This window comes from Lithobates pipiens, unplaced genomic scaffold (assembly GCF_037356315.1).
Source record: "Lithobates pipiens isolate NorthernLeopardFrog02 unplaced genomic scaffold, aLitPip1_a1.2 Scaffold_25, whole genome shotgun sequence".
Classification (NCBI taxonomy): domain Eukaryota; kingdom Metazoa; phylum Chordata; class Amphibia; order Anura; family Ranidae; genus Lithobates; species Lithobates pipiens.
In genome coordinates, this window is record NW_027507787.1 from 191,100,409 (window position 1) to 191,125,308 (window position 24,900).

The 24,900-nt window shown below is 43.0% G+C and overlaps 1 long non-coding RNA gene across 1 annotated transcript in view; it reads left to right on the forward strand.

Annotated features, from left to right (window-relative positions):
* The window catches only part of LOC143930760 (uncharacterized), a 102,704-nt gene that overhangs the window by 75,851 nt on the left and 1,953 nt on the right, over positions 1–24,900 (forward strand). The window contains exon 4 of the long non-coding RNA XR_013262824.1: positions 17,958–18,044. This is a non-coding gene — a long non-coding RNA (uncharacterized LOC143930760). The remainder of the gene's footprint in view (positions 1–17,957; positions 18,045–24,900) is intronic.

The window sequence follows — 24,900 nt, forward strand, 5'->3', positions numbered from 1 at the left end:
TGGGATACTGTCACTTTCTGTTCTGGGTACAGTATACATTTTATTTATTTATTACAGTTACTTATAGAGCACCGTCAATTTACACAGCGCCATACCTGCTGCAGAAATACACTGATCTGGGTAGTGTACAGCCCAAGATGGTGGTGTGCATGAAGCCTAAGTGGTAAACTTATAAAGCACTAAATATTACATTCACCAAACATTCAATGTAGTTTTTATTTTTTTTATTAAAGCAACTGGTTCACTTGCAGTGAATATTCAGTGAATATCACATTCACTGCTTTATAAACATACCCCTTACTGCTGATTGTGTTCTCTATAACTGGTTAAGCATGGCCTGTTATATTGTTTATATTGTATTGATAAAATAGAACTAAGACCCCTTTCACACTGGGCGCTTTTCGGGAGTTTTAGCTCTAAAAATAGCTCCTGTAAAGCGTCTCTCAAGCGCCTCTCAAGCCACCCCAGTGTGAAAGCTCGAGTGCTTTCACACTGGAGCGGTGCGCTGGAAGTATGTGAAAAAAGTCTTACAAGCAGCATCTTTGGGGCGGTGTGGGGGAGCGGTGTATACACCCCTTCCCCACCGGCCCTGCCCATTGAAATAAATGGGCAGAACTGCCGAAGCGCCTGCATAGCGCTTCATCAGCGCTGCAACATGGGTGCTATTAACCCTTTCTTCGGCTGCTAGAAGGGCTTAAAAGTGCCCCGCTAGAGGCCGAAATGCGCTCCTATAACAGTGGTAACGTGCCAATATAACAGCGGTAATGCACCACTAAAACTAGTAGTGCTTTATCGCTAACGCCCACACCGCCCCAGTGAGAAAGGGGTCTTAAGTCAAAAATGTTTTTTTCATTTTGAATTAAGGGAGGGTTATAACCCCTATCTGTTTCCCAATAGAGGGGCTTGCCTTCACTTAGTGTCCCATAGCCAAAACAGGAGGGAAAGTGAGGATATCCCTAGTTGTCACCAGAATTGGTGTCCCCACTGGAAGATTACACTCTGTTCTTGTTCTGGGGACAACCCAAAATTTGTGATTATCCTGTTTTCACTCTGAGTGATAACGGTATAAAGAACAAACAGAGAGGGTGAATCTTCTTAGTGGGGGACACAGACAGCAATAAAAAACAGACAGGGGTTCTAATCCCCTTCCATTCTATCCAAAAATATTTTAAAAAGTTTTGCCTCCAGTCATAGTGTATATAACATTTCTGCATTTCTCCATACCTGACATAAAATGCGTTTTTCATAAATCTCTACACCATTTGTCAGGAAACAGTATATTCTCCTGGTTTTCACTAAGAGCATTCCTGTCATGAATGCTGCTTATGTAGAGGATTGCCACCTATCGTATATAAAATGACCAGGCCGGGTGACATGTCTGCCAGGCCTGGCTGTGTGGTAGGAGATCTCCCCTCTCTGCAGATTATGTGGAACAGCTGAAGCTGCTTTCATTTCCCTCCATCGTGCACTCCATGCGTCTCTCAATAGGTAATGCAGGAAGTGTAAAGAAAATCCGGGCTGATTTGTGTCTTGAAGCTGTAACCATGGTTATATTTCATGGAAAGAAGTAAGATTGATGGCTGCAGATGGGGTATGGAAGGCCGGGCTGTACACACCAGAGCTTGCAGGGCCTGTTCCAGAGAGGAATAGATCCAGACACTTCCCTTCTAGGAAAATCAGAGCAGCTGTCTATAGCAACCAAGCAGGTCTCATATTTTGGTCATCTAATTGGTTGCTATGAGTAACTGTTGCAGCTTGCTTCATTTTTTTTTTGTAAATCAGCCCAGTGTCTCAAGTACACCATGGTGTATATACAGTATCTCACAGAAGTGAGTACACCCCTCACATTTTTGTAAATATTTTATTATATCTTTTCATGTGACAACACTGAAGACATGACACTTTGCTACAATGTAAAGTAGTGAGTGTACAGCTTGCATAACAATGTAAATTTGCTGTCCCCTCAAAATAACTCAACACACAGCCATTAATGTCTAAACCACTGGCAACAAAAGTGAGTACACCCCTAAGTGAAACTGTCCAAATTGAGCCCAAATAGCCATTTTTCCTCCCCGGTGTCATGTGACTCATTTTACAAGGTCTCACTTGTGAATTTGCGAGCAGGTGTGTTAAATTTGGTGTTATCGCTCTCACTCTCTCATACTGGTCTCTGGAAGTTCAACATGGCCCCTCATGGCAAAGAACTCTGAGGATCTGAAAAAAAGAATTGTTGCTTTACATAAAGATGGCCTAGGCTATAAGAAGATTGCCAAGACCCTGAAACTGAGCAGCAGCACGATGGCCAAGACTATACATCGGTTTAACAGGATAGGTTACACTCAGAACAGGCCTCGCCATGGTCGACCAAAGGAGTTGAGTGCATGTGCTCAGCGTCATATCCAGAGGTTGTCTTTTGGGAAATAGACGTATGAGTGCTGCCAGCATTGCTGCAGAGATTGAAGGGGTGGGGGTTCAGCCTGTCAGTGCTCAGACCATACTCCGCACACTGCATCAAATTGGTCTGCATGGCTATCCTTCCAGAAGGAAGCCTCTTCTAAAGATGATGCACAAGAAAGCCTGCATTTTTTTGAAGACAAGCAGACTAAGGACATGGATTACTGGAGCCATGTCCTGTGGTCTGATGAGACCAAGATAAACTTACTTGGTTCAGATGGTGTCAAGTGAGTGTGGCGGCAACCAGTTGAGGAATACAAAGACAAGTGTTTCTTGCCTACAGTCAAGCATGGTGGTGTGAGTGTCATGGTCTGGGGCTGCATGAGCGCTGTGAGCACTGGAGAGCTACAGTTTATTGAGGGAACTATGAATGCCAACATGTACTGTGACATACTGAAGCAGAGCATGATCCCCTCCCCTCGGAGACTGGGGCGCATTGCAGTATTCCAACATGATAACAACCCCAAACACACCTCCAAGACGACCACTGCCTTGCAGCTGAGGGTAAAGGTGATAGACTGGCCAAGCATGTCTCCAGATCTAAACCCTATTGACAGTGGCGTAACTAGAACCTTCAGGGCTCCGATGCAAGAAACCATAAAGGGCCCCCCTGAACCCCAGCCAGGGCCCTTCCCTCCGAGTCCGGCGGTGGAACTCCAGGGAGTGGTACCAGGTATGACCTTTGTGAGCCCTGTAGTTCCACCACTGGTATCAGTAGTTTTTTGATTATTATTTTTTACATTTTTAGGTGCCCCATTGGGGGGACTGTCCTTAGGCAGGATGGGGTCCCCATCCCCAGAAGCGATGAGGTCCTTTTCTCCAAGGCAGATGAAGTTACTGACCCCAGGTGAGAAGGGGTCCCTGTCCCCAGGGGAGGAGGGGGTCCCTGTCCCCACGTGAGAAGGGGTCCCTGTACCCAGGGGGAGATGGAGGGGGTATGTAATAGTGTGTGGGGGATGAGGTCTTCTCACTCACCATGACTAAGCTGTAGGTCGCACACTCATCCATGTTGGCCTGGGCTCCATCCAGTGTGCTGGATGGGTGATCAGCATATCTCCCAGAAAGACCTTTCATCATCTGTGTATGACGGGGGAGGAGGGGGGCTGGCAGACAAGCCTGCAGTGTCCTCTGGGGGGCTCTCATAGGGCTGCACTGCATCTATGTGCTTAAAGTTTGTTTACCCGGGAGAAGTATGCAGTGCAGTGTGGGCCGGACTCAGGGGGGGGCGGGACTCTGGCTGGGGATAACAGACATCGGACTGAGCGGCAATGCATGGAGCAGGAGAGGGGTACTCTGAGGAGCCGGCCGAGGACACAGGTCATGCGGGGAATGCACAACTAAAGAGCAGCCAGTGCGATAGTCGAGCATGGAGCTCTGCTAGTCACCCTCCACCTCCACCACCTGTGTGCATGGTGCACTGGTACCCCTAGCTGCCTATGCTGCTGCTGGCCATATGTAGAGGGGGCTGCATGGGCCCCCTGCATCACAGGGCCCGGTTGCGGTCGCGACTGCTGCACCCCCTATAGTTACGCCCCTGCCTATTGAGCATGGGGTATCCTCAAATGGAAGGTGAAGAAGTGCAAGGTCTCTAACATCCACCAGCTCCATGATATCATCATGGAGGATTGGAAGAGGATTCCAGTGGCAACCTGTGAAGCTCTGGGGAACTCCAAGCCCAAGAGGGTTAAGGCGGTGCTGAAAAATAATGGTGGCCACACAAAATATTGATACTTTGGGCCCAATTTGCACATTTTCACTTAGGGGTGTACTCACTTTTGTTGCCAGCGGTTTAGACATTAATGGCTGTGTGTTGAGTCATTTTGAGGGAACTGTAAATTTACACTGTTATACAAGCTGTACACTCACTACGTTACATCGTAGCAAAGTGTTGTCAAATGAAAATATATAATAAAATATTTACAAAAAATGTGAGGGGTGTACTCTCTTTTGTAAGATACTGTAAAAAAAAATAAAAAAAAATGCAAACAGATAGGCTCTTTATTGCAGAAGAGACATGCAATAAAATACACGTACTTGACTGATCGCAATCGCCTTTAGAATGTACACTGAACATGCATAGCTCAGTATACATTCTGGTGCACTTCCTGTGTGCCCGGATGACTGCATTTCTGTGCATGTGCAGGAGTGACATCATCCCACAGCGGCCAATCAAGAGTGCTGAAGATCAGCACCTGAAGAACTTATAATTCAAATAATATGATCACTTTATAAGTAAAGCTCATGATTCTTGGCCCCTTTCACACAAGCAGAAAAGGGACAGTAAAAATAGGTGGTTGACTTTTTTTACTCCCCCCGACCACTCACCGAACCCGTACTATGGCAGCCAGAGAGTGTGGTGTAGCCACAATTGCTTCACATGGTAAATTCAACTTGTCGAGGCAAAACTGTCTGTAAAACTAGCCCTTTGAAATCACTTGGGCTGTGCCACAACTTTGCGGTTGCAACTGAGTATTTAAAGCCCACCTCTGGGCGAAAATGCAGTGGGGCCGTGCCTGTAATGCATGGGTCAACTGCTCGTTTTGTCTAGCTGTATACTCACCTGATCCTCTGCACCATACCCCACTATCCAGCAGTGGACTGTTCCTGATGTCCTCACATCCAGAGCAGGTCTATGGTTGTGATGACATCAGGAACAGTCCACTGCACAAGACCACTCGACCAAGGGGAGGGGGGAGGAGGAGAGGAGGGGAGGGGGGAAGGAGAGGAGGGGAGGAGAGGGGAAGGAAAGGGGGGAGAGGAGGGCAGGGGGAGGGAGGGGGAGAGGAAGGGAGGAGGAGAGGAAGGGAGGAGGAGGGAGGGGGAGAGGAAGGGAGGAGGAGGGGGGAGGGAGGGAGAGAGGAAGGGAGGAGGGGGGAGAGAGGGGGAGAGGAGGGGAGAGAGGGGGAGAGGAGGGGAGGAGGGAAGAGGAGAGGAGGGGAGGGAGGAGGAGAGGAGGGGAGGGGGGAGAGGAGGGGAGGAGGAGGGGAAAGGAGGGGAGGGAGGAGGAGAAGAGGGGGGAGGAGGGTAGGAGGAGGGGGGGAGGAGAGGAGGGGAGGAGAGGAGGAGAAGAGGGGGGAGGAGAGGAGGGTAGGAGGAGAGGGGGGAGGAGAGGAGGGGTGGGGAGGAAGGAGGAGGGGAGGGGGAGGAGGAGGGGAGGAGAGGAGGAGAGGGGGGGACAGGAGCTGCAGGGATTGATCTTGTGCTGGAAGGTTTGGTGGAATAGGTAAGTATAACTCTGTTCTCCTCTTCCCTAGAAAAAAACAAGCAGTTAACCCACGCAGTTTGAGCAAAAAAAAAAATGTTTGATGTTCAGCTTTCAATATAAAATCCCATTTGGGATTAAAAAAACAAACAAAAAACACATTCAGTAGGCAACAGGATCTCCTTTTGAAAGCCTGGAAGCCACTTCTCTTCCACCCTTTGAAAAGCAATGACAGCCTGTGACAGCTCCTTAGTTCTATTAACTGGCACCATCATAAACTTCCGGGGACATAAATGGAGGAGTATTTCAGCTAGAAGAGGAGTCAGCACAAAGGACACATCCTATGGACTGTAGGTTATATCCCTTGTGCTGATTTTTTGGTTTTTAATTTTAGCTACACTTGGGGTTTACTCTGCATACCTGTTTCAAGTCACTCAGAAAGTACTAAAGCCAATGGATCAGCATGACAGGCAGGCAACTAGTATTTCCCAGTGATAGCAGCTAGTATATTGCTCCCAGTGTAGGTTTCTTTTAAGCAAGTTTACTGGCAAGTCATTTCTTTATTGTAGCTCCTTCTTCTAAATAGCTTTCCACTTTCTATATTTTTATAGCTGTTGCTAACAGCTGTGTGACATCGAGCAAATAACATTTATAGTTTTGTGTCCTTTTCACTGGAAATACCATTTCAGAGTTTCCTGGTCTCTACGCAGCATTACAGACAGAATGGGAAAGCTTGGGATGTGATAACCAGTACATTTTTGGAGTCTGTGAAATGTGAACTCACCCCAACCAGTAACTGTGCAAAAAGTATTCCCGCTGCCTGCAAAATAATAGATTTAATTCCATCTGCTAGTAAAGAATTGAAATGCAAAATAAATATGTTATCCATTTAAGTAGAGCCCTTGCTTCTGTTTCCTCTTATTGGCCCCACCATGACGCAGTCTCCTGCCAAGTGAGACAGAGCAATGTCTAGTATATGGAGTATCAGGGGTGGTATTGTCTATATGAAATGCTCAACTTTATGTTCTTTTAACTAGAGGTGTAACAGATGGCACCATTTGCGTCCAAGTAGCAGGAAGCAGTGCCCAATCCGAGTGTAGCCAATCAATCCTGCCACTCTGGGGGGAGCTACAAGCTGGGTTCAGACACGAGCTGCCAGCAATCCAGTGAAGACTTTAGCTGGATAACATGGTGTGCCTAGACAGCTATGTGTGTGAAGATGTGTAGTTGTGAGTCCTTAGAACTCCATGTTTGAGGGGCCAAACTGTTCGCGATAATAGGGCACTCAATTAAATGAATGCCAAGCACAGAGGTGCTCAAGTCCGGTCCTCAGGACCCCCTAACAATGTATGTTTTTCAGCTCTTTTCATGGACTGTCATGTGAGATTAATGTTCTAGTGAGGAAATGTTCATTGTTGGACCTTGAGGGCCAGACCAGAGCATCACTGCCATAATGGTATTTAATGTTCTTCTAATGCTCTTTATCAAGTGGGTAGCTAGATTCTTGGAATCAGTGCCTCAGTGCAGACTTAAGAATGAAGAACAAAATGAACTGGTCACTATGGCCAGCATATCTAGCTTTGTATAAAAGGGCATCCGATGCAAAGACAAGTCAGACATGTTTAGGATACTTTAGAGTTGCTTTTTCCTGCTTTTGATCTGCTTCCTTGGAGTGGATTTAAATTGCAATGACATTATACTGAGGAAGGGGCATGTTAGCAGAATAGGATATGGAGAAGCAAAGCAAATGCAAATTGTTCCTTATAATCCAAATAACAAAAATTCAACCACTGTATTCTAATTCTTCCAAGGGTCTTCACAAATACATGTCAGAAGCAAAGGACAAACTCCTTTGCATAAATAACATTAGTGTAACCAGTAATAAAATTATATAATTTTAAATATAAGCTGCAGTTTTTTATATAAAATATCTGAATAAATTAGGCAAAGTCCATTGGGTGAATGAGATTTAACCCTTTTTTTAGATAAATCTTATTTTATTTAGGTTTCAGTTCCTAATTTTCTAAGCCTCTTACATTGAACTTGCACTCAGCTTCTTCTCACTTCCTGCTGTGTCACTGAGGACAGGAAGTGAAAGAAAATCTTCACAAAAAAAAAAATATACTAAACTCTCCATCCCAAAATCCTAATTTGCATGGAACAGCATTTACCTTTTGCATCACTATTATAATTCCTGTATGTAGCTCATCAATAGCGAGCTTTGTATTTTCCTCATGGCAGGCAAAGTTCTCTACCTATACAACTCTGATATGGTATATTCCCCTATTCCTGGCACTTCTCTTAAAGTGTATCTAAATCCAAAAACAAAAGTTGGATATCATTTAGATTATGAGTTCCTAAATGTGGTGGGCGCATTATTTTTTCAGAGCTTTTCTTATTTTTAACTGGCAATACTGCTGATAGCACTCTTCCTCTCCCTGGAGGGCTATACTCACTCTGTCACTGTTTCTAAGGATGGAGCTATGGCTGACACCCAGGCTGGACTTCAAACATGTCCTCCTTCGTTGATCTCCATTACGAGTCTGGGGACATTAGTTGTATACAGAAGGCAAATAACTTTTTTTTGCTTTATTTCAACTCACAGGAAGTGATAAGAACACTGCATTCCAACAAGAAAATCTTTTTTATACTTTCTTTCTGTACTGAAAAATGAAAATGAATGCAGCAAAGGACTGATAATCTACAATATATTTTACATTTTTATTCTTGGAATTAGTCATCCTTTAGAACTGATTCACGCCAGCACTCACACTGAACGCACAGTTGTTGGAGTGCGCTAGAACACAGTGCTGAAGCCCCATTTCCAGTGCATTGTTCGGTTTTCTTTTTTCTTCTTTTTGTTGTTAGAGCTTTATTAAAATGTCACAAAAGATATTTCATAAAATTCTATGCACAAACTGCTGCAGTACAATGGTATGAGCTGACACCAGAGGACGCAGTGGAAATTGTCACGCCTTTGTGTTGGGACTGCGCTGGGCAATGCTACCAAGTGCATCTCAATGCATATGTTGTGACTGGGCCTTCAAAGAGTCTGTAGACCTTCAGCTCCTATTTTATGTTATAGTAAACAATAAATATCTACATAAATATGAATTTGTAGAAAACGCTTGAGAAAAGTGTTATTTAATAGTATTTTTAGCAGTTATTCTACTATTCATTTTTGCAGGGCTCAGGCCAGTAGGCTGTACTAAACTGTCCGTAGGTGGTACTAAACTAAACTCTCCAGCATGGCAATGTATTGAGGTGCTCTATGATGCGCTATTAAACATGTTCCTAGAACTGCCAACAGGGGTGACAGGCTGTCATGTGTGCTGCACACATGGCATTGCTGGAAGATTGGTCAAAGCAGTGGAAACTACAGTTCATTATTTCTAAATGTAAAATAATGCAACTAGGGAAAAGAAAATCCCTTGAGAGAGTATAACATTGGGGGTACAGTGTGAGCCAGCACTACAAAGGAAAAAGTTTTGGGGGGTTTTATTAGAGATGATTACAAAATGAGCTAACAGTGTTATCAGGCAGTGGGAAAAGCAAATCAAATTCTAGGATGCATTACTAGAGGAGTCACCGGTAGGAGGAAGCAGGCCCTGATTCCACTATATAGAGCTTTAGTGAGACCTCATTTAGAAGACTGACAAGAGATATAATGAAGTTGAATGGGAGTGCCATCATTTCAATAACAACTCCTAGAACAAAATTTGTTGGGACTATTATAGGCAAGAAACACAAATGAGCTTAGATATAAAATGATGTAACAACTTTATTGATATAAATGCATAAAAGATGATGACAAGTAACTACTTAGCACATTATTATAATGTATACATTTGCACAGTTAAGACCTTGACCATAATAGAAAAGATGCCTAGGCACTGACGTGTTTCAAGATGGGGCTTTATGATTCTTCTTCAGGAAGCCCATATGTTAGGTTCAAGGATATTCTACAAACTAAACATATCATTGCGCATGAATGTGACAGTACAATAAAGATCATTTGACATTACAGATCATTCATACCTACTGACCTAGCTCTTTAATACCAGTGTACCATTGTGCATAAGTAGCTACATAGAGAAAGGATGAAAAGGATGGTGCCAACTAATAAATACTTAAGTGTATAAATATGTTGCGGGAGGTTGATGTGCTGACGTCATTGCACTGTACTCAGTGGACGGGTGTTCGCTTGCTGGTTGGCTGTGTTTTATGATCGTTTTTATTTTCTATTCTGTAAGTGTAATCTTTTAAACCCACTAAATCCTTCAGGTACATTTTACACTATGGAGCTCTTCTTTATATTTTTTGGGTAGCACCTGACCTCTTCCCTTGGTGGTTGATGCTCGAGTCTCCCAGGCTATTTGGTGCTTAGTCCAAGCCCCTTTCCATTACTATCTGTGGATAACCATCTTTCTTTTGGATAAAGGCCCTGGCTGGGTATTTAGCCGCAGGCTCCTAAAAGCTTGCCCTTTTAGGAGCTTGTCCAAAAGCTTGCCCTTTATGTGATGGAGGTGCACTGTTGTCAAGAGGTGACATATCACAAGAACCTACATTTATGTGCTATTCATGGACTGTTCATTTATTGCTATCACTTATGTTGTTTGTGTATATTAGTTGACACGCATTCACTGTTTTGAACTATTTTATTTTTAATCTTTTTTTTATAGCGTTGCTACTTTGTATGCATAGAGGCTGAGAAACTGATGCCATCTCCAGTTCTCCCCGATGTTACTTCCGGGTCTGTGGAACGCACGTCGGCTCTGGTAGATGCGAGCGGCAGTGCACAGTGAGCTTTTTGGCTCGATGCCTCTCTAAAGGCACTTGTAAAAGTGAGGGTAATACTACACTATATGCTACTTCTATCTCTGGGGGCTTTTTTTATTCTATATATGTATATATATACCTTGGCCATAAGAACGGTGGAAAAACAGTAGAAGACCAGAGGGTGGCTTTTTGGATATCCTTGAGTTGGATGTAAAAAGGAAATTTTGGCTGCTGGTCGGTCTTATTGCTTTGGTGAGTGCCGTGGTTGTTGGCATGTGGTAGAGCAAACATTTCTTGGGGTGTGGAAGAATAAAATAGTCACCTATATATTTCTTAGTTTTTTTATGGACACGGAGATTGGTTAACGCATGCTGATTTATGGACTTATTGGTTCACTACAGTATTTTTTATGTACAAGTTGTAACACACTGTTGCACTGTATTTAATTATTTTCTTTTAGGTTTTCTTTTTGCCTGTATCATTTATTCACATGCAAGAGCCTTATATATGGAACACTTTCACTAATTCATCATATATGTGCACTAGAATTTTTTTTTTTTTAATACAGATTGATTTATATAGGGCAAGTGCCCTTTTTGAATTTAGTTTTACAATAAGTAGCTGCATAGATTAAAATACAGGATAGATATATGCTGTCTCCATCTTATAGAACACACAACTGGAGCAGACTCACAGTTTTAGCTACCGTGGCCATCAAATGGCAGAGAAACCTGTTTTTGTCCAAATCATAGCTACCAATAAACTATAAAACAATATTAATGTGTGCTTATAATAAAGTACTATGCAATCGGGGATGCCTTTACATCCCTGTCGTCAAAGATGCAAATGCCAAGATACAAGGTGCAACTACGAAGTGAAAGTGTGATGTCTGAGTTATATCAATTGTATCAATGACCAAGGCCATTCATTCCACGTCAGGTCTATAGAGATGAATAAATAATGAAATAATAATATATTGTGGCCCAGCTAGATAAATTAGCAATGAGGTATCTTTAAGAGCAAACAGTACTCACATGCCCAATATGGCAGCAGGTATTACTTGATCTGACAGTGTGAGCGAGGTTTGGCCAGCCAATATCTTGTGGCCGTGCTCTCCATCCCTGATTGGCTGGTTTTACATCCATATGCTGCCTATTTAATACTTGGGTGCTAGTCCTATCTTGCTGCTGTACACACGCTCTCTACTTCAGTGAGTTCCATCTTCCAATGACATTGGCCAGGGATGGTATATACATAGTTACATTGTGCAAGCTGGACCAATGTAACTATGTAAGACATTCTGATGCCTGAAATTCTTCTTGAACAGCAGCAGGAGGGGATGTAGATGCATCTGCCTTCAATTTAAGAGCTTGTTGTCAGTGAGAGGCTTTTCTGGATGGACAATATTTTTTTATTATCAATCTATGTAATTAACAAACCAGAACTATTTCCAGTTCATAAATACATATATGACCAAATGTGACTTGCCTCCAGTCCTCTTTTAATACACAGAATATATCCTTTACTTTTACATTCACGTCCTCCTTTTACCCAATCATAATAGTTTCTGTTGGATATAAGCAGGAAAAGCTGATCACATAATCCATTTGGCACCTATTTTCACAGCATATTTATGAATTCTCCATGACAAAGGAAAACAGACCACAGAAAACCACCATTGTAAGCCAATATGAATTCCACCTGTTTGTAATGGAAACACACTTTGCAACATAGCCAAAGCAGATTTTAATATCATTACAACACTTGATCAGATGTGTTGTTGGATGGCGCGTTATTTCCTGTATGTAAATAGCATGCTGCTCCCTCGTGTTGAGAACTGATAATACAAAGCTAAACAAGGTCACCTCAAAGGTAAATCAGATACGGTGCAAATTGCCTATAAGAGTTTACAATCTATGGGGAATAAAGTCCATACTTTAATTTGTATTTTCCCCAAACCAAGTCACTCTTATGCATTAAACTTTATGAAAACATTCCTCACTTAAACGTGTGTGATCCATAAACTGACAATCTTTATTTATCCTGATGCAAATTTTGGCTTCTTTATTATTTCAAATTTCATAGTATTATCCAAGACACTGAAGAGATTGCATTTTGCATTAAAAGGCACCAATGAATATGTTCTTCATTAATTTATTTGAGTATAAAGAAGCAGAAGTAACACCAAGCCACCTATATTTAATCACCACATAGCTGCGTCACTTAAAGTGGATGTAAACCTTCACATATACCCAGTGAATTGAACAGCCTCAGATGATACACAGAGATGAAACAAATCTCCCTACATAAGTTTTACATGTAAATCTGCTGTCTTCAGCGTTATATATTCTTTAAAAAGTTCAGATCATGTTAGATTTTCACTTCCTGGTTAGCGCTGCAGTGAAGCCTGGGCATACAGCCAAGACAGCTGATTGGAGGAAAGGCACACACCCCCTCGCCTCATAGGTAGAGACTTTCAGCTCTGTTCCTTGAATAGTTCAGGGCTCTGATAATCTATTTATAGCATCCTTCCCAACGCAAAACTCTGGCTGCTTTTATCATATGTGATGGAGAACATATCAGCCTGATAAGAGAAAGACAGAGCAGGAGACAGCTACGGGACATAGTGCTTTGTAGAGAGATAAGAAAACACTACAGATATATGTGCCCAGCTCACATGTCATAAATTGGATTTACATCCACTTTAAAGCTGAACTCCAGGCAAACATCTAAATACAAAAAAGTAAAACATAAGGGAATACAAAGGAATTGTATTTCTGTTCATCTCTAAGAATTCTAAAGCTCTATCACACAGCACGGCCCTATACAGCGCCTTGCAAAAATATTGTGAAGCAAACAACAAATAAGACAAAATAACAGAAAAAGTCAATGTGCATAACTATTCACCCTCCTAAAGTCAATTTGTAGAGTCACCTTTTGTGGCTATCACAGCTCCAAGTCGCTTTGGATAAATCTCTATGAGCACGCCACATCTTACCACTGGGATGTTTGCCCATTCCTCCTTGCAAAACTGCTCCAGCTCCTTCAAGTTGGATCGTTTGCACTTGTGAATAGAAATCTTTAAGTCTGACCACAGATTTTCTATTGGATTGAGGTCTGGGCTTTGGCTAGGCCATTCCAGCACATTTACATGCTTCCCCTTAAACCACTCAAGTGTTGCTTTAGAAGAGTGTTTGGGGTCATTGTGCTGCTGAAAGGTGAACCTCCAACCTAGCCTTAAATCACACACAGAGTGGTACAGATTTTGCTCAAGATTATCCCTGTATTTAGCACCATCCATCTTTCCCTCAACTCTGACCAGTTTCCCAGTCCCGACTGCTGAAAAACATCCCCACAGCATGATGCTGCCACCACCATGTTTCACTGTGGGGATGGTGTTCTTTGGGTGATGCGATGTGATGGGTTTGCGTCAGACATAGTGTTTTCTTTGATGGCCAAAAAGTTTCATTTTAGTTTCATCAGACTAGAGCACCTTCCTCCATACATTTTTGGAGTCTCCCACATGCCTTTTCACAAACTCAAAACGTGCCATTTTGTTTTTTGCTAAAAGTAATGGCTTTCTCCTGGCCACTCTGCCATAAAGTCCAACTCTATGGAGCGTACGGCTTATTGTCCTCCTATGTACAGATACTCCAGTCTCTGCTGTGAAACTCTTCAGCTCCTTCAGGGTTACCTTAGGTCTCTGTGCTGCCTCTTTGATTAATGCCTTCCCTGCGCAGTCTGGAGTTTTGGTGTGCGGTCGCCAATTGCCAGGTTTGCTGTTGTGCCATGTTCTTTCCATTTAGTTATGATAGGTTTGATGGTGCTTCTAGGGTTCATCAAAGATTCGGATATTTTTTTATTACCTACCCCTGACTTGTTCTTCTCAACAACATTGTCCTTTACTTGTTTGGAGAGTTTCCAGAGCTTTTTATGGGCTTCATAACAAAGGGGGTGAAAACATACGCACATGCCATTATAATTTTTTTTATTTTGGAAAAATAGTTTTATGTATATATTTTTCTAATTTTACTTCACCAACTTAGACTATTGTGTTCTGATCCATCACATATAATTCATATTTAAAAACACATTGAACTAAAGGCTGTAATGTAACAAAATAGGTAAAAAGCAAAAGGGGGGGTGAATAATTTTGCAAGGCACTGTATGTCAGGAGAGCGGACCTGATATTTTTTTATAATGCAGTTTCACTTTCACTTTCTGGCCACTCCCTACCTCTACTGTCTGATTGGACAAGGAAAGAAGTAGAAGCCCATTAGTGAACTCATAAGCCTATCTGCACAGTAGACTGTGAGAGGCTCATACAAGTCAAATTCAGATACTCAGGGCTGAAACAAGGGGTGGGCAGGAGGGGTAGCTGCCCTGGGCACTGTGGTATCATATGAGGTGGGGGCACCACAAGGAGAAGGGGGAAGGGGATTTGTGTTGAAAGGGGGAATTTGGCAGAGTGGCGGGGAGTATTATTCTAGTTGGGAAAATTGAGGGTGGGGGGAGTGCTAAGAGTGATTTAGGGGGGTTTGTGTTATGAGGGATAATGGGGGGACACAATTTGTGCTGGTGGGGATTTTGGAGGTAGGGGAGTTGTGGTAGGAAGGGGGGTTTTCAGCAGATTTGTACTGGGAGGAGGGGGAATTTATTTTGCTGACACACAATGCTCATACATCTTGGGGGGCACAGTTTGGCATGTTTGCCCTGGGCACTAGATGACCTTGTCCCGGCACTGCTTATACTGCTTGCATAAAAAATACATCTAATGAATCCGTCTCACATCGACATATCAGGCTTTATATCAGGCAAATTATCCACTATTATTCAAAAAACTAACGGATATACTGTCGGCGTGGTCCTCCTTACCTCTTTCATGGTTTGGGAGAATAACGGCCATCAGAATGGCATATCTCCCAAAATTACTTTACTATTTTAGGGTTCTCCCCATCCCTATTCCCTCCCACGTCCTCAATACCCATCAGCGTAAGATCCTGCAATTTATCTGGGGATCGTCTCGCCCCCGTATTAATAAACAAATCATGTTCGCCAACAAAAGTAATGGGGGCCTCTCGGTCCCGAATAAAGGAGACTACTACGTGGCTGCTACCATTGCTCCCCTCGCTCACCTCCACGAGACGTATCAACTCCCGCTATGGGCGACTATTGACCTGCTTGAGACTGACCCCGTCCCAATCTCTTCATTACCATGGCTCCCACCTATACATCGCCCTAAGATTACAGGGCCTTGTATGATTCATACGCTACGAGTTTGGGACTCGGTGAAGTACTCGGTGGGGCTGGCTTCTCCCCATCTCCCGCTGTTGCGACTTTTACGTTGCCCATTTTTCCCTCCAGGCCTTAATGACTCAGCGCAATTCAAGTGGTGGACCATGAATGGCTTCGCCGACGTACACTCCTTGCTTACTCCCATTAAAATCTTAACATATGATGTTTTTACGCTCGTCACATGACATACCTCTACGAGAATATTTCAGGTATCTACAGATCCGTCATTTCCTCCAGAGTCTCATTAAATCTCAGGACGCCCCATACAGGTTGACACCGTTTGAGAGCATCTGCAGATCCAGGCCCCACTCCCCTGGTCTGATATCTATGATATACTCAGCTCTGGTTTCTAAGAGGAAACCTCCAGTGCAGTCTTACCATTTGCAGTGGGAGAGAGAGTTAGGGAAGAAGCTGGACCCGGAGGATTGACAGGCAATGACCCTAGCCATATCCAACTGCTCGCGCAACGTAATGATTCTGGAAAATGCATATAAGGTGTTATACCGGTGGTATTATACCCCGACACGCCTGGCTCGCTTTGTCCCAACCTGTTCCCCTCTTTGTTTTAGGGAATGTGCCCAAGAAGGCACTATGGCCCATATTTGGTGGACGTGTCCGCGGGTGTGGAGACTATGGGTCAGGGTGTACGCATTGCTCCGTAGCCTACTTCAAGTAAATCTTAAAAAGGATCCGTTTGAGGCACTCCTTGGCAAACCAATCACTGCGCTGTTACGCCCAGAGTGCCAATTGGCGCAACATCTCTTTACTGCAACTAAGTTGACAATAGCCAGAGCATGGAGAACCCCAGCCCTGAGTTTCGAGGCAGTCAAGAACCGACTGAATGATGTTATGGTCAATGAAAAATTGTCTTCTGTTCTTTCTGACACTCATGCCAAGTTCCTATGTGTCTGGCAGCCCTGGATTGCATATCATTATTCTCCTAGATTCGATGTTGCTATATTATCAATGTAGGGACCGGTGGTGCACACCCTGTGAGCCCATTCTCTTCCCTCCCTCCCCTCTCTCTTCCTCGACCCCCCTTCCTTCTCTCTTTTGACCCTCACTACTCCTCCCCTGCTTCTCATTCAACAACCTCTTTTAATCTTCTCTTGACTCATTATATATCTTCTTCTCTCCTTCTTTCTTTTGTCTTACCAATTAACAGTAGATGATAAGTATGGGTTGTTACTGTATTGTACGACATGCTTCTGTTGCAGTCATGTGAAAACCCGGGTTCACCCGGACACAGAAAATGTTGGAATCGCCTGGGCAACAGCCTGCTTTAATAACTACTATACTGTTAAACACCTGAACTGTTATTTGTATGAAAGCCTATTGTATTGGAATGTAAACTTGTTAATTAATACTAATAAAAACCTTTGTAAAAAAAAAAAAAATACATCTAATGATGTCTTAATTATTACAGAACTGTAATAGTTTATGCTTTTATAAATGTCTGGAGTTCAGGTTTTTGGGAGAGCCTGGCACTTTAGCCATTCGGGGCAAATGGGCTCACCTCTGACCAGTTTATACTCACCTCCCCAGCTTCCCCCTCCATTCCTTCCTCTGTTAAACCCACAAACAAAATATCATGTGTTAAATGTCACACAATCACCCATATTTGTAAGCATTAGTTATTTTACAATGGTGACCATAGAAAAGGGAGTAAGAGGGGTTTGAGGATGGGGGTGCAGGGGACATCATATAAAAACTATTAACAAATGTTGTATTACATGCTGTTCATACTCACTCAGTCACTATGAGATTCTTTTTCTGTATTCTGTAAAAAAAAAACTGGTTAATCCTGCTGTTCTCTATCGCCACATTCTGTTCTTGTCCCCAATTAAGCTAGGGATTTGCAGAGCAGTGTTGGCAGCTCTGCACATGCTCAGTTTTCAATGAGTTTCTATGCTGATTATTTCCTCCCTATCACATCTGAGCAACCCACACACATGTAGTCACACATGTGGGCGTATACACTCTGGTAAATGACAGCCCACTCCTTCCCTCTATGCCCATTAACCAGTTAAACACAATGGGGCAGGATATTACAGGTAGATTGATGGAGGCTTCAACTCCCCGTTATTATAAGACACAGGCTGGAGGGGTGTGACACAGCCCGTAACTGGCAGAAATCCGCCCACACCATGTTATTGCCAAAAATAATAACATTTTTATGTATTTTTACGCTGTATTCCAAAGACTGTTATTTTTTTGTTTTTTTTAGCCAGAAGCTCCTCCTGCTTATGTTTCCCTGCAGACAGGCTGGGGAAGATCTGGGTCATGTGACAGATGTACATCGATTAGGAAAAAGGTACTTGGATGTTTTTTTATTAAAATATTTACAGTGTCATCATCCATATACAGAAATAGAAAGGGCAATGTAAATTAAACAGTGTGTGTTTAGTATCACTTTAAAGTGGTTGTAAAGTCAGAAGGTTTTTTATGCATTTTTGGATAAAAAAGCTTCTGTGTGCAGCAGCCCCCCTCACCCACCCCCCCAGTACTTACCTGAGCCCATCTCAATCCAGCGATGTTACAAGGGAGTCTTGGCGGCCTGGGACTCTTCCACCTGATTGGCTAAGACAGCAGTGTGGTGCCATTGGCTCCTGCTGCTGTCAATCAAAATCAGTGAGCCAATAATAAGAGAGAGTGGGCAGGGCTGAACTGCAGCTCTGTGTCTGACTGGACACACACAGCAGTGGCTCGGGTGCCCCATAGCAAGCTGCTGGCTGTGGGGGCACTCAACAGGAGGGAGAGGCCAGGAGAGCCAGCGAGGGACCCCAGAAAAGGAGGATCCAAGCTGCTCTGTGCAAAAACACTGCACACAGCAAGTAGATAAGTATAACATGCTTGTTATTTTTAAATGATAAAAACTTAGACTTTAGTATCACTTTAAGTCAACATTGAAATTAAAGCTCTGCAAAAGGGAAACGCAAAACAAAATAAAATTGCTCGAGGCTTTTGGATTTCATCCAGGCTTTGAGTAATCAACCAATTAACCCTAATCTTGCCCTAAGTGGAAAAGAGCCTAACTTTAAATATTCCTAAAAATGTTCCTTCCCCCTTCCTTCTACCTATCCGGCCTAAAAAAATATGTATACTTACTTATTTTTAATCCGCTCTGGTCTGGTCACGTAAACCCACAGCTCCAGCTCCCCTGTGTCAGTGAGCAGCTGCTGCAGGTGAGAGGAAGGAGCGCCGGCAACAGCTGAGTTATGGGAACCTATTGGTGATATCACGGCTCCCAGAATTACCGGCTGTTGTCAAGCACTCCTCTAAAGCCTGGTACACACTATTAATTTTTTTTCGCTCCACCCAACTGGCTCTCGATCAGCGCTCTCAGCCAATGGCCGAGAACGCTGATTGGTGTGTTCTGGCGAGGGGCCATCCCCATGTCAGAACACAACAGCTCGCCGGAGAGATCACTGTGCTAATGTCAGATCATTAATACAGCGGTTCCGACTGGAGCTCACAGTCTTTTTTTGACCTGCTGGGTTGAACAGGAAAAAAAGCTCATAGTGTATACCAGGCTTTAGTGTTTTTTGAAAGCTACATATTGCGATCGATGAAACCAGGGAACACATGAAATCTTTAGGCTTAGAACAGGAGTTTTAAAATACAAGCATATCTGCTACCCTAGAGATGCAGCAAACAGTGTTGTCAGAACCAAATTCTAATTTTCATTATTGATGGGATTGTACCATTAATCCAATCTCTATGCTGGCCAATTGGAAAGATACAAAAAATGCAACATTTGATAAAAAATCTGGCAACTTAAAGATGATAGAAACATTCTAGGTAAAGCTTAATTTGCAAAGATGGATAGAAGCAGGTATTGTTATATTCATATACCATTTGGGGTACATGGCAATTACAATCTAAATGATATCCTCAACACCTAAAAGTACAAATGGTATTGTTCATTCATGATCAGTTCAACTAAGAATTTTCACAGAATTTTTTCAAAATTTTTCCCAAGGTTTTACTAAAATCTGGATGTGCATAGATGGCCTAAATAAGTAAGTTAATTGCAACAAAACGTAAACACTCTGTTGAAAAACACTCACCATTTTTTTTTTTATTCAAGTACACAATACAATCTGTAATTCACAAAAATATCAGTTTTGATGAGGGTACTTTTCAGAACCAATGCGGACAAATTGAGTTGTTTCAGTTTCCCAGTGCAAGTTAAACAGAATGTATAATATCTTGGTATATAATTTCTTTAATAATATATTATGGTTATGACAAAAAATAAAAAAATAAATATATATATATATATATATATATATATATATATATATATATATATACAAAATATATATTATACCTACAGTATATATACTGTATATAGGGCGTGTGATGTTTCAATCAGGGAGAAAAAGTCTGAAGGCAAACAGCTCTGTCTTTAAAAAATCCTTAACGTTATTTGAGAGTAATGTCATGCATGTGATCTATATTTAACGTTTGTGTGCAAAACAAAAAGTTAAAATAATTTAAAAAAATGCGAAAACACCAGTTTAAAAACGTACAGGCTTAAAAAACGATATTTGATTAGACCACAAGCCAATATAGTTTCCATTTAAACCTAACTGCAATTAAAACCCGTAAACATTTTAGATATACATGGAAAAAGTACCTTCTTTTGTCAAGTTCCTATTGCTGTCCATGTCACCATTAAAGAAATTGACCTCACTTCCTGCCACTGGAATCATTTCCTGTCATATCCTGCTTTAGGCTGGGTTCACACCTCAGTACGAAGGGGCTCACAGCAGGGGTCCGGTGCATCCCTGTTCATCGTTTCAGGTCTGATTTCAGCCCGAAATGATGGCTGAATTTGGACCTGAAACAGATCACAAGACGCACAGGATTCCAGTGCAATTCACACCGGAGGCACTCTGGAGATGTGGAAACCAGCTCCATAGAGTGCCGTTCACAATCTCCTGACATGCAAATTGGATGCGAGGAAACCACATCCAATTCGCATCAGCGTGAACCCAGCCTTAAGTGGAAGGTCTGACCCTTCCCCACTCTATTTAAATATAAAGAAAAGTTTGGGCTGATGTGGGGGTTTAACTTATACAATTTCTGATTGTTTTTCAAATTTATTTTGCTTTTCTTTTTTTTTAAATCACATTAGCTCATCCTTAGTGTTGATAAGGATCCAATGGACATCACAGGCGATGAAAGCTGCATTTAAAAAGTGCCAATTAGCTATGGTTTCACAGGCAAACACATGCTTAGAGGTTAAAATATGTCATTTCTGGTTAGGCCACACAAAACCCAAGGTCAGCAAACAGCATTCATATTAATTATTGCCTCTGGAAAGATTTTGGGACTACGAGGCAAAGGCACACAGCAAGAGGAATTTGCTGGCAGACCCTAAAGTATGGTTCACAAGCTGACTGCTGGCTCCCATGTTGATAATCCTATTTCCAGCTTTTCAACAATGCCATTAAACCCAATAATAACAGATGCAGGAACAGCTTTTCTCCACTGCTTTTACACAATGGTAACCATTTTTATATTCCTAAAAAAAACAGAACCTTCAAAAAACACATCAAAAAGCTACCTTTTTATGTCTTACAACTTGAGGGTTAAAACACACAACTGTCCATTTTGGATTTACTTGGCCAGACTTGAATGAATTTGGCAGGGCTGAATTTACACACTGTGAAATCTCATCATTTTCCAATTAGTGCATCTCTTATATTAGGCTTCCCAGTGGAATGAAAATGTGTGTTATGTGGACAAAACGTGCAATATATATTCTATAGCTGAGAAATCCTATAGATGTATTCTATGTAACATAATTATGTTTATAATGTTTACCGTTCATTCTTGCTAAATTTTTAACCAGTTACTCATTTCAATCTGTGGGATGGATTTTTGTTCCATTGCTACGGATTTGTCATAATTTTCAATTTCAGCTGTCTTACCAAATAAATGTTTTGAGCTTAATTTGCTCAATCAAGCAGCTTAGTTGCAGAGGTAAAGGCAACATGGACTGTACCATTGCAAAAAAAAATGGGGAAAGAAAATGTTGCCACAAACCCAACATTTTAACTGGCCACACAATGTCCTTGGATTTAATTTAAAAGTAGACCCATCATTAAATTTAATATTTACACAAATTATTAGGGTCTATGACAGTTATAGTTGACTATCAACTATAATATATGATATTATAATATAATAATAATAATAATATGATAGTCTTTGACTATCAACTAACAAAAAAAGTATTTTTCTTGCCATGACTTAAAAAATGCTGCTTCTGAGTCCCATTGCGTGACTTAGGGACTAGGCAAATGATCATATGGTCTCTAACTACCAGAGCATTGCTGGAGTTTTACATCATTAGAGACTGTAAAGAGTCTACTGTGTTTAATGAGGAAGACCCCATCTGGCAAATTAGCAGTGGGATAAGATGATTAGGAATACACTTCGAGTTCAGGCTGAATATGTGTTTGACCCAAACGCAACTTGTTCCCAGTTTGGCAAATGGGCAAACAAACTAATATTTCACCAGCTCGCCTGTCTGAACCCCCAGCTGATGTTTTTTTAACAAACTACCACCACAAAATGACAGATCCCTGGCCAGCTGGTGTTTGTAAACAGACGGGGCATGGAATCCTGGATGGTGTCATTGTCCAAGTATGGTCATGACCATGTTTAGCCACTGGTGTCACCCAGGATCCCTGGCTGTTTGTTTTCATACAAAAGCTGGATGTGGATGTGTCACTTGTGATGGAAGTAGTGATGGGTTAACATCATCAGGCATTGCAGATCATTTTTTTCAGTGAGTAAACATCTTTTGGTGGCAGCTCATCCTGATTAACGCTACCCCACACCAATTTCATTTAAGAAAAATAAATAAATAATGGGGTGGGGGCCCCATAAAAAATAATAAAAGTCCCTAGATAGCCAGGAAAGCGGTGCAGCATGGCTTCAACATTGAAAGGGTACCTTACAAGGGGGTTACAAAGCCCCCCCCACAAAGCATATTCTCCCCAATGATCAGAGGACAAGGGTTCTATTCCCACATCGTGTCCCTCAAAAGGAACGAGAAGGTTTGAAGGGTGATGTGAAAAAGTAAAAAAAAAAAAAAACACGCACATGGTCTTTGTTAAAAAATGTAAACAAGGCCCCCCAATGTAGATCCAACATCAGTCACGTTGTCCTGCAATTTAGATCTATGTCAATTACGATGCGCCCGACAATCTGTCATGTCCATTTCTTTAGTGAAATACAGCACTTAAAACTCCGTCTGACTACTTAGATCTTGAATTTTAAAAGCAGCGGCAACCCTGTTCATCTCACAGGTTTGCTAATCTCACAGAAGTTTGCTGCTTTTAAAATTCAACATATAAGCAGCCAGATGGAGTTCTCAGTACTGTATTTCACTATAGAAACTCACTTTACTGTTATAAATATGTCTAAAATGCAAAACTTCGGTGGGCGTAACAAGCTGTCCACTTTCCCCCTTCTTAGTGTATCCTTACTGTGGACGAGTGTGGGGTGTAGCAAGATGGCGGCGACGGAACGTCACTTCCGTAGCAAACTGTGATGGGTCGCCGAATATGTCGTTACACCGGCAATAGAAAAATGTTCCAAAAAAAAACAAACGGCGAGGGGTTAGCTAATCCCACTGCAAATAGAAAATTCCTGGCTAGTGTCTGTATGTAAACGAACAGGCTCGGAATTCTGCAAAGCATTATTGACCATGTTGGCCTATGACATCACCAATAGAAAGTCAATTGTTTTTAATGAGGGAGACTCCATTCTGTAAACTAGCAATAAGATAAGATGATTAGTAGGAATAAGCTTTCAGTTCGGGTTGAACATGCATGATCCTGTCGTGTGACAATTGTGGCAGAATTGAATCGCATTTGAGGTGCCATTGAAGAATAATGGCACCGGAAGACACATTGTGCATTTTGCAGTGATTGCCACAAAATTTGGAATTGCGGGCAGAATCAAGGCGGTTCTGCCCAGAAATTCCAAATTGCAAAGTGGGATTGGAGTCTAAGGCCGCGTACACACGGGCGGACTGTTCGCCCAACCTTGTCCGCTGAACAGTGTTTGGGCGGACAGTCCGCTCGTGTGTGGGCTTTCAGCGGACAGTTTCAGCGGACAGTTTGACGGACAAAGTCTTTCGGAAATTCCGAAAAACTGTCTGCTGAAACTGTGTTTGAGCGAACAGTCTGCCCGTGTGTAGGCTACTTTCGAAATGAGCAAACTGTTCCCGCTCGGAGGAAAGTCTGCTCATTTGGAGCGCGTGTGAAGGTAGGCGGGGCCCGCGACGGAGACGTCGCGGGCTCCGCCGCCTGGAATGGGCTTAAAGGGGAACCCCAACGCCGAAAAAAATCGGCGTGGGGGTTCCCCCAAAGTCCACAACAGACCCTTGTACGAGCACGCTACCCGGCCGGCCAGGAAAGGGGGGCGAGCGAGCGCGCCCCCCCCTCCTGAGCCGTACCAGGCCGCGTGCCCTCAACATGGGGGGTGCCTTGGGGAAGGGGGGGCCGCGCGGCCCCCCCACCCCAAAGCACCTTGTCCCCATGTTGATGAGGACAAGGGCCTCTTCCCGACAACCCTGGCCGTTGGTTGTCGGGGTCTGCGGGCGGGGGGCTTATCGGAATCCGGGAGCCCCCTTTAAGAAGGGGGCCCCCGGATACCGGCCCCCCACCCTATGTGAATGAGTATGGGGTACAATGTACCCCTACCCATTCACCTGTGAAATAAAGTACAAAAAAAAACACAACACAGGGAAAAAATATTTTATTGCACAGCTCCGGGGGTCTTCCGTCTTCGGGGGTCTTCTCGCCGGACTCCTCCGCTATCTTCGTGTAGCTCTTTTGCTAGCGGAGGAGTCCGGCTTTCTTCCTCCCCGCCGCTGGCCTCTTCTCCCGACTTCGGGGGTCTTGTCCCCCTCTTCGGTTCTTCTGCCGGGCCACCGCGCCTTCTTGTAGCTCTTTTGCAGGCGGTGGCCCGGTCTTCTGTTGCCGCTGCCTTCCGTTCTTCTGTCGCCGCCTTCGGTTCTTCTGCCGGGCCACCGCGCCTTCTTGTAGCTCTTTTACAGGCGGTGGCCCGGTCTTCTGTCGCCGCTGTCGCTGTCGCCGCCTTCCGTTCTTCTTCTTCTTCTTGTTCTTCTTCTTCTTCCCCAG